Source organism: Macaca thibetana, chromosome 3 (assembly GCF_024542745.1).
Source record: "Macaca thibetana thibetana isolate TM-01 chromosome 3, ASM2454274v1, whole genome shotgun sequence".
NCBI classification, from domain to species: domain Eukaryota; kingdom Metazoa; phylum Chordata; class Mammalia; order Primates; family Cercopithecidae; genus Macaca; species Macaca thibetana.
The window spans coordinates 160,171,695-160,185,035 of NC_065580.1; the positions used below are offsets into that span (position 1 = coordinate 160,171,695).

The 13,341-nt window shown below is 44.5% G+C and overlaps 1 protein-coding gene and 1 long non-coding RNA gene across 5 annotated transcripts in view; both read left to right on the top strand.

Annotated features, from left to right (window-relative positions):
• HLCS (holocarboxylase synthetase) overlaps nt 1-13,341 on the top strand; it is a 247,697-nt gene that overhangs the window by 149,285 nt on the left and 85,071 nt on the right. The window lies entirely within an intron of this gene.
• LOC126951555 (uncharacterized) overlaps nt 1-13,341 on the top strand; it is a 51,775-nt gene that overhangs the window by 22,261 nt on the left and 16,173 nt on the right. Inside the window, exon 2 of the long non-coding RNA XR_007724526.1 lies at nt 1-13,341. This exon is cut by the window's right edge and continues 16,173 nt beyond it. This is a non-coding gene — a long non-coding RNA (uncharacterized LOC126951555).

The window sequence follows — 13,341 nt, forward strand, 5'->3', positions numbered from 1 at the left end:
CTCAGTATCCTGAGGTGTGTCTTTTACCTGAAGATTCCTTCCATACAGATGGCCACCAAAGTCTAGAAGATAAGACACGGTAGGAAGAACTGCTCAGTTTCAGACATGTTCTAGGCAACAGAGAGATGCCGGGCTTAGAAATGGAAGGAGATCATTGGTGAGAGAGGATGTTGCTCCCTGGCCTGGGGCCCCCCACCCTGCTGGTTAGGCTGGCGTAGGTCTGCAGAATTCAGGGCCTCAGAGTAGGGTGGTATGGGCTGCTCTGGGTTCGTGGCCTTGAATGGTTTTATCAATAATAAAGATAGGTTTGTTGTTGTTGTTGTTGTTGTTGTTGTTGTTTTTGAGACTGAGTCTTGCTCTGTTGCCCAGGGTAGAGTGTAGTGGCACCATCTTGGCTTACTGTAACCTCCACCTCCCGGGTTCAAGCAATTCTTGTGCCTCAGCCTCCCAAGTAGCTGGCATTACAGGTGTGTGTCACCACACCCGGCTAATTTCTTTTGTATTTTTAGTAGAAATGAGGTTTCACATTGTTGGCCAGGCTGGTCTTGAACTCCTGGCCTCATGTGATCTCCCTTGGCCTCCCGAAGTGCTGGGATTACAGGGATGAGCCACCGTGCTTGACCAGAGAGTTTCTTAGAAGTTTTAGTGAAGTATAATACACATCCAGAAGAGTGTACACATCCTGAGGGTGCAGCATTTGAATTTTTACAGTGTAAACTCTCTCACATGTAGCCAGATCAACAAACGGGGTTCCAGAGGTCAGAGGCACCTTCAGGTCCCTTCCCATCTGCATCCCCCCTTTGAGGGACACTGTCCTGATTTCTGACACTATCTTAGTTTTGCCTGGTTTTATATTTCATACAGATGGAAACATACACCATGGCCTCTTCCGTTCTGTCTTGTCATCTGTGTTGTTGCTATAGTTTTTTCATTCTCATTGCCATAAAATACTTCTTTGGGTGAGTATCCCACAGTTTGTTTATCTTCTACTATTAATGGGCATTTGGGTTGTTTCTGGTTTGGGGCTACTATGAATTACGCTGTTATGAACCATCTGATTCTTTTGGTGAACATATGTAAGCATTTTTGTTGAGTGTATACCCAGGAGTAGAATTGCTGGGTTGTGAGCCTTAGTGGGTCCTACCAAACAGTTTTCCAATGAGCTGTGGATGACAGCTGAGGGTCATTAGACTTTCAGGCGTGACATTCGAATCCTCCAACTTGATGTCCCCTTGTTATCAATGACAAGCATTTCTGGGATGCCAGGCCTACCCTGTGGCTGCAGAACAGAGCCAAGCCAGTTGAGGAACATAGCTCACGTCTTAGTTGCCTGTGAAGCCAGGCGCATTTGCCTACTGCTTTCACACAGATTAGTTCACAAGAATCGTAAGTTGCATTATCCCCATTTTACAGATGAGAAGCCTGCGACTGAAGATGATAGTTTTGTCCAAGGTCTGATGCTACTAAGGACAGAAGCTGTTTCCCAGCCTAGGACTTTGACTCCTGTGCTATTAGCCACCACGTTGTGCAACCCTAGCCCTTGCCATCTTCACGCATAGATCGAATCCTCTTACCTTCCACAGAAGTTGCATTATGTGGCTTCTAGATCACATGGCGGAGGCCATCGTCCTATCCTTTACACAGCCCTCACGTGACCATAGCATTTTACTCTTACAGCAGTAACAATAAATAATGTGCTCGTGGTTTGGGCTATTTATTATCACATTCATGAACTCTAGATCTTCACACACATTGTAAATTGTTCCTACTCTTTGGACAGTGGTTTAGTTTTGTTTTGTTTGAAGACAGACAAATTCCCCGAAAAGCCAGAAGAATATCCTTGGTTAACATATTTGACCCATTAACACTTAAATATAAGCCAATTCAGTTGAAATATTATTTAGCAAATTAAGAAATACCTTTAATTTATGGCTGTAAGATGGAAAAGAACTAAATGCTTCCAAAAGGTTTTTTGGTGCCTAAGTCCCTGTCATTTTAAAATTTAAGGTCATTTTAATTTTTTTTTTTTTTTTGAGACAGTCTCACTCTGTTGCCCAGGCTGGAGTGCAGTGGCGCGATCTCGGCTCACTGCAAGCTCCACCTCCCGGGTTCACGCCAATCTCCTGCCTCAGCCTCCTGAGCAGCTGGGACTACAGGCGCCCGCCACCACGCCCGGTTAATTTTTTGTATTTTTAGTAGAGATGGGGTTTCACTGTGTTAGCCAGGATGGTCTCGATCTCCTGACCTCATGATCCACCTGCCTTGGCCTCCCGAAGTGCTGGGATTACAGGCATGAGCCACTGTGCCTGGGCAGGTCATTTTAATTTTTTAATTGAGGTATAATTTATATATTGTAAAATATCCACCCCAAACAGTTTCATTTTTATATTGTTGTCCCACCCCTCTGTGAAAAAACAAAAATCCTCATGGAGTTTTCTTCCACTGAAGATTACAAATTTAATCTAAAATATTGTGGCCTGGTGTGGTGGCTCATGCCTGTAATCCCAGCACTTTGGGAGGCCAAGGCAGGTGGATCACCTGAGGTCAGGAGTTCGAGGTCAGCCTGGCCACCATGGTGAAACCCCGTCTCTACTAAAAATATAGAGATTAGCCAGGCATGGTGGTGGGCGCCTATAATCCCAGCTATTAGGGAGGCTGAGGCCGCAGAATCTCTTGAACCCAGGAGGCACAGGTTGAAGTGAGCCGAGATCACGCCATTGCACTCCAACCTGGATGACAAGAGTAAAAAACTCTTATCTCAAAAAAAAAAAATTAATTAAAATAAAATAAAAGCAACATTGTAATTTAGTCTCATCATGTAGGAATATTACTTTATAATCTTTATAATGATGAGATATCACTACTTAGTTTTAAAATATGGGAGACATTTATTATTTTTGTGGCTCATGATTTCACTGTAAGAAGTCCAAAAATATTTGAAAGGAAACCATTAATATAAAATTTCTTCAGACGAATCCTTTTTTAGATACCTGAATATTTTTCCATAGAGGGTATTTTTGGAGTCCCCATCAATAGTTATGAAGGCAGTACTTCAACACTAAAGGTAGACTGAATTATTATTAAAAAAAAAACTTTAAAAAAAAATATTCACCTACCTTTTCTAATGATAGGTTGTTTTTATATTTGGGAATAGTATTTTTTTTAAAACCAAGTATAAATGTTAGGCAATATGCCTATTTCATGTAGTTCTATGATTGTGTAAAAATTAGCAATAAAGCTTCTACTAGGATAAGTAAACTCCCAAGATGTTACAAGCTTCTCAAAGAAATCCACACATGCTTTTTCTGTTTATGAGCTATTTAAGTAAGGTACATCCTTAACCTTTATTGTGAGTAATGGAGCCTTAGTGAAGATTAGTTTGTTTATGTTTTGAAGTTTTTCTTGCTCCTTGGAAAGCACTTCCAAAATTGTGCTAACAAGTTTCAAGTAGGCCATTTATAAGCTACATAACACTTTTGTTATTACGTCATCTTGGCATCCAGCGAAATAAATGTTAACGTTAGAATTTGTCATTTAAGTGACAGCATCGTGTGGTTCTCTGGAGCATTGTGTGGCTCTCTGGAATTTTGCTTGTGTTAATGTAGTTGGGTTGGAAAATGACCTTAGGGATCCATATTTGGGTTTGAAGGTTCTTCTTCTGTCTTAAGACATTTTGGAATTTTCAGAAACATGTGTGTAGGATATTGCCAGTGAGCTGGACCATCTTCTTAAGAATTTTTTGACTGTTTAGATGTCTTCTGTGATGTGCCCGTTAATTTCCTTTGCCCATATTTTGTGTGTTGGCTTTGAAGTTCTTTTGTCTCCTGGCGTACATCTGGTCCCCGCTCATGTCATCTGCTGCTATCTGCTCTCCCTCAGTCCTTTCTTCCCTGGGCTGCCACCTCTCCCCTCTCCCTCCTTTCAAGAATTACACTCCATCAGTGAGCAAAGCGTACTTACATTTATATCTAGAAAGAAAAGCAAGTTCTTGCAAAAATAGCGAGTGGTTACAATGTGTGTGAGAGATTTCAGAATCAGGCGTCTTCCCAGGCTACCTCCTAGCGTGTGACTCCAAAGAAGATGGTCAGCAGCTTCAGATTCATTTCTGAAAGCGAGCCATTCACGTTGGACTGGATCCAGTATCCACTAAAGCAACGCGGAGAAGTGTCTCATTTTTTCATGAAGTGGACATACTAATGCTGTCCATTGACCTCTCGTATCTTTCAGCTGTGTGTATTTGCACAGCAATTTCATATGTGAAGCAGTGCCTGTGTTTAATCTCATTTAATCTGATTGTAGAGAACAAATGCTTAGATTGCTCTAAAGATGGGAGGTTGGTCCCTGTTAACTGTTTAAGTGATGGTCCTTTGCTGCTCCAAAAATGAGAATAATATATCTGTGTATCTGGAATGTACATTTCTTGGTGCTGCTGTAACAAATTCCTGCAAACCGGCAGCTTAAAACAGCTGAAAATAATTCTCTCTCAGTTCTGGAGGCCACAAGTCTGAAATCAAGGTGTCGGCAGGGCCACACTTCCTCTGGAAGCTCCACGGGAGGCCCTGTTCCTTGCCCCATCCAGCTTCTTGTGGCTTCAGGCGTTCCTTGGCTTGTGGCTGCGTCACTGCAGTCTCTGCCTCCATCTTCATGTGACCCCCTCTATGTGTGTCTCTTCTCCTTTTCCGTCTCTCTCTTTTTTTTTTTTTTTTTTTTTGAGACAGAGTCTCGCTCTGTCACACACGCTGGAGTGCAGTGGTGTGATCTTGCCTCACTGCAAGCTTAGCCTCCCGGGTTCATGCCATTCACCTGCCTCAGCCTCCCGAGTAGCTGGGACTACAGGCGCCTTCCACCACTCCTGGCTAATTTTTGTATTTTTAGTAGAGACAGGGTTTCCAGGATGGTCTCTATCTCCTGACCTCATGATCTGCCTGCCTCAGCCTCCCAAAGTGCTGGGATTGCAGGCATGAACCACCACACGTGGCTAAGATTGTAACTTAGTTCTATTCTATCTGCAAAGACCCTTTTTCCAAGTAAGTAAACATTTACAGAGTGTGGGTACTAGGACTTGGCTGTGGGTGTGTGTGTGTATGTGTGTGTGTGTGTGTGATCATTCAACCCACTGCAGAAAGAAAGAAAACTCCCATTCCGACCAGCTACCTGGTGGCAGGAACGGCAGAAGGGCAAGAGGGCAAGGGAATGTAAGTAACTGGTTTCCTGGGAGGGTGGAGGCTGCATCCCAGTGCTGGGCTTGGAGTCAGCTCGGAATGTCTTCCTCTGCTGCTTCGAAATCCAGTTGCTGCCTAGGTTACACTAGTCAACCAAAAATGGGATGAAATGACCTAAAAAATAGTTTCTAAATATTCTCTGGCTTTAAAATTGTCCTAGGTTTCCATTTTACTTAAGAAAGAGGAAAGAAAAACTTGGGAAACTATCAAGTGTGTAAATGGTCATTACCTAAGGATTATTCAGATATTGGCTACAGGAAACATGTTTATTTTGTTTTCAATGTGTTTTTTGTTGCCACGTCTTCCCCTCACCCCCATAAGAACTTGGTTAGCTGCAGAATGCATCAGGGTATCAACAGGGGCCAGGCTGGACCGAGCCCACCCAGGCAAAAGTGGCTTTCATTACTTGGCTTGATACAGTGTTCATGATTGCAGCCAACTTGCAAATTTCCCTAAAAATTGTCACTCATTTCTTCACGTTTGACTGCTGTGCATCTTATTAATGCATGTTCTTCTTTGGGCCAACCTTACTGAGAAAATAATCTTTTTTTTTAAGTATCATTTTATTTCTGCTGCTAATTTTGTGAGTTTGATATTAAAGAGTTATGATAATAGCACCCACTAGATAAGTTAACATCAATTCCCTCTTGATTAATAGTATTTTCACAAGGATTTATAATTCAGACCCTTTTATTCTGTTTGGACTTTTTCCTACTTGCCTTGGACATAGCCAAAATGAAGTTTTTTGTGTGCTGTATTTTCAAATGTCTAAAGTTGAAAGATGATATGTAATTGGGGATTTCAAGTTGCCTATTAGTAGAAGTTTCTATTTAAAAGGATCCCCATATTATAAAAGCTTTACAGTATAGCATATAGTTTGTATAATGCTTCAGGTTTTCACAAAACTTTTATAAATAGCTTTCTGAACAATAAGCAGGTCAGGTCCCAATGCCAAGAACGTCAAATGCCATGCAGTTTTTTGTTTGTTTGTTTTGTTTTTTGAGACAGAGTCTCACTCTGTCACTAAGCTGGAGTGCAGTGGCACAATCTCGGCTCACTGCAACCTCCGCCTCCCAGGTTCATGCGATTCTTCTGCCTCAGCCTCCAGAGTAGCTGGGATTACAGGCACATGCCACCACATCTGGCTAATTTTTGTATTTTCGTAGACATGGGGTTTCACCATGTTGGCCAGGCTGGTCTTGAACTCCTGACCTCAGGTGATCCACCTGCCTCAGCCTCCTAAAGTGCTGGATTACAGGCGTGAGCCACCGTGCCTGGCCACCATGCAGTTTTTATGTTTATCATTATTCAACAGGCAATTGTGGTTCAGTTCTGATTACATGAGAAAGAAGCTCAGATCATGCCTTAACACTTACCACCTTAAAAAAAATTACATCAGGATTTTCACTGTCCTGGTAAGCAAATAATCATCCTATTGCAGCCCCAGGGTAAGTGTAGCTCTTGCTCTTGTCTTGCAATGGGAGAGGTGACTGTGGAGGGACATCGACCCTTCCCAGTATGGAGCTGTGTAAGTGGGGCCATGTTCCAGAATAGTTTTGCCACAGTGACTAGGAGATTCCTTCGGGGGACTTTTGTGGAGACTCTGCCACTAATATAAGCAAACCGTAATAAGAATGAAGGTTCAGACGTGGCACTGGGGATAGGAGTGGGGAGAGACCATGAGCAGATTTGCATGACATTCTTGGGTAAGGTGATGTGTTAGTTGTGGGCAGGGTGGTGGTGGGGTGTAGAGGGCCACTCTAAACCAGGGCACTCCTGGTTTGATTTGAAAAATGGGAATCAGGTCTTTGTATTAAGAACACACACAAGGGCCCACGGAAAGAGAGCACCACCTCTGACATGCCCGAAGGAATGTTCTCATGTCTAAAATTGTCTAGGTCCTCCTCATTGCTCATGAAACATGACATCTTCACAGCAGCTAATTAGACCACTCCATGGCATGCCTGCTGGGGACAGCTGATCCAGGGTGTGTGGCAACATCTTACTCCTGTGACAGCTGATTCTGCCCTGGATTGGGAGAGGTGCCCAGGGCCATAAAGTCGGGAGAGCAGGGAGCCTGGGTGTGGCCTGCCTGGGCCGGTGAGAGCGGAGCTCCTCTGCAGGGTCTCGCAGTGAGTAGGATACTACCCTGCGGTCCAGAGCTGCTGTCTGAACTATATTTGGATTTACGGGCTAGGGAGGGACAGAGTGATAAAATTATTGCTTCCAACTGTGATCTAGAGAAATTATGACTTCATATTCCAGCTTTGACATATGCTCTGGATTTAATCTTACTGCTAATAAAATACATTTTAGTTGTCATTTGGCTTTAATCAAGTTTTTGACCCAACAGGTGATAGTTATGATTATTGCTTTTGCCGCCTGATTTCTGTGGGGTTTGTATAGACATTTTCAGTACTGGAAAGATCCTTGGCTCCGTAAAACTCTTGACATAATGTGAAATTAAAATCTTTGTGACTGTATTTAGGAAAGACAAAACCATCAGTGACTTTACTGATCCTCTGAATCAGACGTCTTGGAATCCCCCATTTACTTTAAATCTTGGAAGCAGTTGCCTGCTCTGCTGGAAATGGCTCTTCCCACAGCCTGTGGCTTTTGTCCGGCCAGGACATTGGGGAGTGGGTGAGATCAGGCTGAAGACCCTCACCTGGGAATCTAGGAGGACAGGAGTGTTCTCGAGAAGGCTTCTAAGAGGTGTCAGAGTGCTTAGCCTGACTCCTGACACCACACACTGCTGGTCATTGCTTCTCCAAAGAAGTTGTTCTTGTCTTTCAGCCTAAAAATGTATTTTTGAACTCGGAATAAGATGTCTTAGATGTGTCTGCTTGGGGCCAGGCGTGGTGGCTTACGCCTGAAATCCCAGCGCTTTGGGAGGCCAAGGCGGGCAGATAACAAGGTCCAAGAGATCGAGACCATCCTGGCCAACATGGTGAAACCTCATCTCTACTAAAAATACAAAAATGAGCTGGGCGTGCTGGCACACGCCTGTAGTTCTAGCTACACAGGAGGCTGAGGCAGGAGAATCGCTGGAACCTGGGAGGCAGAGGTTGCAGTGAGCCAAGATCGCGCCACTGCACTCCAGCCTGGTGACAGAGCGAGACTCCGTCTCAAACAAACAAACAAACAAACAAACAAACAAAGTGTCTGCTGGAAGAGTCTCTTCATACATAGCCTCAATCTGCGACCACTGAAAGCAGCCAGATGCTGTCAGGCTTGGCCACCCCTGGGCTCAGTCACTCTTGGCCTCCCTGGACATTGGTCACTCACCCACCTGGCTACTTTTGTGCTTGGTCCATCTTGGTTACATTTGGACATGCTCGTGCTGGTGCTCAGTGACATTCCCTTTTCTCCCCTCATGCATACTCCTACAGACTCCCACACACTCACAAGGAGAAAAGAAGGAAGTTCACTTCCACATTTGGAATCTGGAACCTCATAACCTCAGTGTATAGAACTTAGGTGAGTGTAGTGACTCCCGGTATGCATGAAGAGCTGCAGTGTGTCAGGGGATGAATACAGCTGTCCTTCAGCCTCTGTGGGGGATTGGTTCCAGGACCCTCACATACACCAAAGTCCGTGTATACTCAAGTATGGCAGTGAGCCCTGTGGAACCCTCGCCTAGGAGCCCTCTGTACCTTGCAGGTTTCGCGTCCTGCCAGTACTATATATTCAGTCTGCGTTTGGTTGAAAAAGAACCCACGTATAAGTGGACCCATGCAGTTCTACCCTGTGTCATTCACGGGTCCACTGTACTAAATTCTAGCAAATCCTCTTCAATCTGGGCAGTTAGGTAAAAGAGAGTCATCCCTTCCCAAAACTCACGTCCGTAGCTCGTGAGCTAATTTTGATCGCAGGAAATATTTTCAAACTGGAGTTGTTCCAGTGGTCATTTTGGTTGGGAATCTTTGGCTCCTATACCACTTGCTTATGTTTGAACTTGTTCCTTTACTTTATCTGATTTATCCCTCCCTGGTTTGACTGATGCCTCATCCTCTTCTGTTTATTTGAGGTATTTCCACATCTTATTCTGCCTTCACTGAATATTAAAATCTCCATATAGAATCAGTGTCTAAATCAAATATATATATATATATATGAAAATTTATTTTTGAGACAGTCTCCAACTCTCTCAGGCTGGAGTGCAGTGTCACGATCTCAGCTCACTACAACCTCCACCTCCCAGGTTCAAGCAGTTCTCCTGCTTCAGCCTCCTAAGTAGCTGGGATTACAGGTGCATGCCACTACATCCGGCTAATTTTTGTATTTTTATTAGAGGCAGGGCTTCACCATGTTGGCCAGGCTGGTCTTGAACTCCTGACCTCAAGTGATCCACCCACCTTGGCCTCCCAAAGTGCTGGGATTACAGGTGTGAGCCATTGTGCCTGGCCAATCCTAGCACTTTGGGAAGCCTAGGTAGGAGGATCGCCTGAGCTCAGGAGTTCAAGAACCAACCTGGGCAACAAAGTGAGACCTCATCTCCACTAAAATTAAAAATAATAATAATAATTTAGCCAGGCATGGTGGCATGTGCCTGTAGTCCCAGCACTTTGGGAAGCTGAGCTGGGAGGATCACTTGAGCCTGGGAAGTCAAGGCTGCCGTGGACTATGATTGTGCCATTGTACCCCAACCTGGGTGACAGAGTGAGACCTTGCCTTTTAAAAAAAAGGTCTTCTATTTTTGGTTGCTCTGTGGCCTCTGTCTCATGGTATTCCCTTCCTTTGCCCTTCTAGAAGCTGGAAAATAAGGAACAAGCTCTTCACTCTCCTTAGTCATCTAAGCAGTGGAACCAAAAGTGTGGTGCTAGAGAAGGCAGCTGTGCATCTGAGGCGCCTTACAACCCCTTGAAGGTTCAGGCTGCGACGAGGGCTGCCTTTGGAGGGAACATCCTTTTTTGTACCTACGTTCAAGGACACATTTGACCAACTCTTGAATTAGCATAATATTGCTGAATGAGAGAAAGTAATTCCAAGATCATGTTTTAAAGAAAACAGTGAACAAAGAGTTAGGGAACGGCCTCCCATGTTAGAGCTGAGGCTTTGCCTCGGACTAGCTGCGTGACTTTGGGCAAGTCACAACCTCTCTGTGCCTTATTTTCCCTATCTGTAAAGCGAAGATACTGTGAGTGTCATTGTTGTGAGTATTAAATGAGCAATGGCTGTAAAGTGAACAGAACTGTGTCTGGCGTGTGCTAATCTAGCCTAGAGTGTGAGTGAGGTCGGGAAGCTGGAACCCTCTTGTACTTTACTGTTTCATTTCTCACCAGCCCCCTTCCAACCCTTAACTGAGTCTCATGTTAAAGAGAAAAGCTTCAGAGTTGTGTGATCTATCTTAGAATCTTCATTGAGATTCTCTGTGCTGTATAATTTTGCCTGGTGAGATTCTGGCCATGTGCATAGTCAGGGGAATCTTTTTGTCTTCCTTTCCTTTCTATCCTCTTCCTCCTCATCAGCCATCTCTTCCACCTTTTTGCCCTTTCGTTAGGTTTTAACTTGGAGCACATACAGCCAGAGGACACTCGCCTAGTAATAGGACAGAGGAGAGGCGCCGAGGCATATCTAGCCGCAACCCACCCGGCTGGCCTGAAAGGACCAGGCCTTCAGTATCTAATTGAACCTAAATGCCAATTTATGTGCAAGAACACATCCTTCAGGGAACTGAAAGGAGTTTTTTTCCCCTTCCACCGTGGTGATGGAAAGGCTGAAAATCTGAGCTGTAAAAGCTTAGCTGTGCCCTGTGTCCTGGGCTGCTTGTCTTGTGTCTAATCAATGATCTCGATGCTATTAGCTCGGGGCAGGTCATTAGGGAGCATTTCTAGTGAAATTGCTGAGAGTCAGTGATTTAGAACCAGTTCTGGAACTGAAGATGTAAGAAACTGTATTTTAAAAAATGTTTTAAATATATTCCCTTCTACTCGTAAAGGAGACCTACCCCTAAACCACTCCATACCTAAATAGAATATTTTTATGTTTCCAGATGACATAGCTGCTGTGATACAATAACTTTATTTTGATCGATTTATTTTTTTAGAGTTGGAGTCTTGCTCTGTTGCCCAGGCTGAAGTGCAGTGACATGATCTTGGCTCATCGCAACCTCCACCTCCCAGGTTCAAGTGATTCTCCTACTTCAGCCTCCCGAGTAGCTGGGACTCCAGGTGCATGCCACCACACCCGGCTCATGGCTAATGTTTTTTGTATTTTTAGTAGAGACGGGGTTTCACCATGTTGGCCAGGCTGGTCTCGAACTCCTGACCTCTAGTGATCCGGCCACCTCGGCCTCCCAAAGTGCTGAGATTACAGATGTGAGCCATGGTGCTGGCGCAGTAACTTTACTTCTATATTCTGAGACTTGTAACTTATTTCCTTCCCTTTGGCTACCCTCAAAGATTTCCATTTCTTCCCACTTCCTTAAACATTTTCAAGAGAGCTTTAACAAGTGTTTCGTATAACTTGTCTTTGTTTAGCCATATGAGAGAGTTAATTGTAGTTAGGAGAACCCTACATCTCTTAATTGATTTAATATCAGGAAACAACGTTAAAAAAATAGATCGGAGCTTCTACTTGAATAAGGTCATGGGATCACATGTTGAGATTATCTTCTCCCCTTCTTGAAACCCTCCAGAAAGATTATACAAAACTAATAGTTAAACATCTACAACATTAAAGGAAGTAAAGGCAGTTATTAGCAGATAAGATTTAAACGAATTTGGGGAGATGAAAAGCAGATGGGAGGATGACAACGATGAAGCCGCCTTAGGGTGATTCCTACCTTTAAAGAAATGGAATGGCTTTCTGGCGATAACGAGGGCGGATACCTCAGAGTAAAAGCCTCCTCATCCTGGATGTAGAGATCCCCTGTGTCTACCTTCTTTTTTTTTTTTTTTGAGAAAAGGTCTCACTGTGTTGCGCAGGCTGGAGTACAGTGGCATCATCATGGCTCACTGCAGCCTCAACTTCCATGGGCTCAGGTCATCCTTCTACTTCAGCCTCCAGAGTTGTTGAGACTACAGATGTGTGCCAGCATGCCCTGCTGATTTTTAAAATTTTTTTTAGAGACAGGGTTTCGGATTTCATTATGTTGCCCAGGCTGGTCTCGAACTCCTGGGCTCAAGCGATCCACCCACCTTAGTCTCCCAAAATGCTGGGATTACAGGCATGAGCCACCATACACGGCCCCTGTGTCCACTTTTACTAAAGTGAAACCTGTCTATTGACAAGCCCTGTGTGTTACACAGAGCTGCCGGCTGCTAAATCTGTAGCTACAGCTACAGAGAAAGATATATTCTGACAAGAAACACGAGATCTCTGAATCTAAGAACAAACCACGCATTCCTCGCAGAGCTTTTTAGTGCTCCTGTTACCACAGGACTGGATGGGAAGAGGCTGATGTTACTCTGTGTATTGTCTTGCTAGGGCTGCTGGGACAAAGTACCACAGCCTGGGGTGGCTTCAACAGCAGACATTCATTTCTCCCAGTTCTGAAGGCCAGAAGTCCAGGATAAGGTGTCAGCAGGGCTGGCTCCTTCTGAGGCCTTGAGGGAGGCTCTGTTCCGGACCCCTCTCTCTGGCTTGTAGAGGCTGTCGTCTTCCTGTGTGTTCACGTCACCTCCCCTCTCTGTGTGTCTGTGTTCAAATGTCCTCTTCTTACAAGGACACAAGTCATACTGGATTAGGACCCACCCGAATGACCTCGATTTGACTTAATCGCCTCTGGAAAGACCCTGTCTCTAAATACATTTCCCTTTTGAGGTGCTGAGGGTGAGGACTTCAACATCTGAATTTTTGGGGGGACACAGTTCAGCCTCTAACCCCATGCATGTGCAGCCGGGTTGTACTACAGAAGAGGGGTCCCTGAACGATCAGACGTGAGCTCATACAGTGTAGCTGTGTGCCTGCCCCTCCTTCCCTCTGGGGGAGAGGGCCGGGGAGAGGGGCTGACTTCACTCTGGAACTTAAGTAAGTCTTCTCTGGGAAGGGAATAGAGTGGGGAGATCTCTCAGGTTTTTTAGTGTCTTGAAATAAAAGCAAATTACATGAGGGAGGAGACAGGGTCTTTTTAATTTTGATACTAAAAACATCGTCCGTTGGATGGCACCGTGAA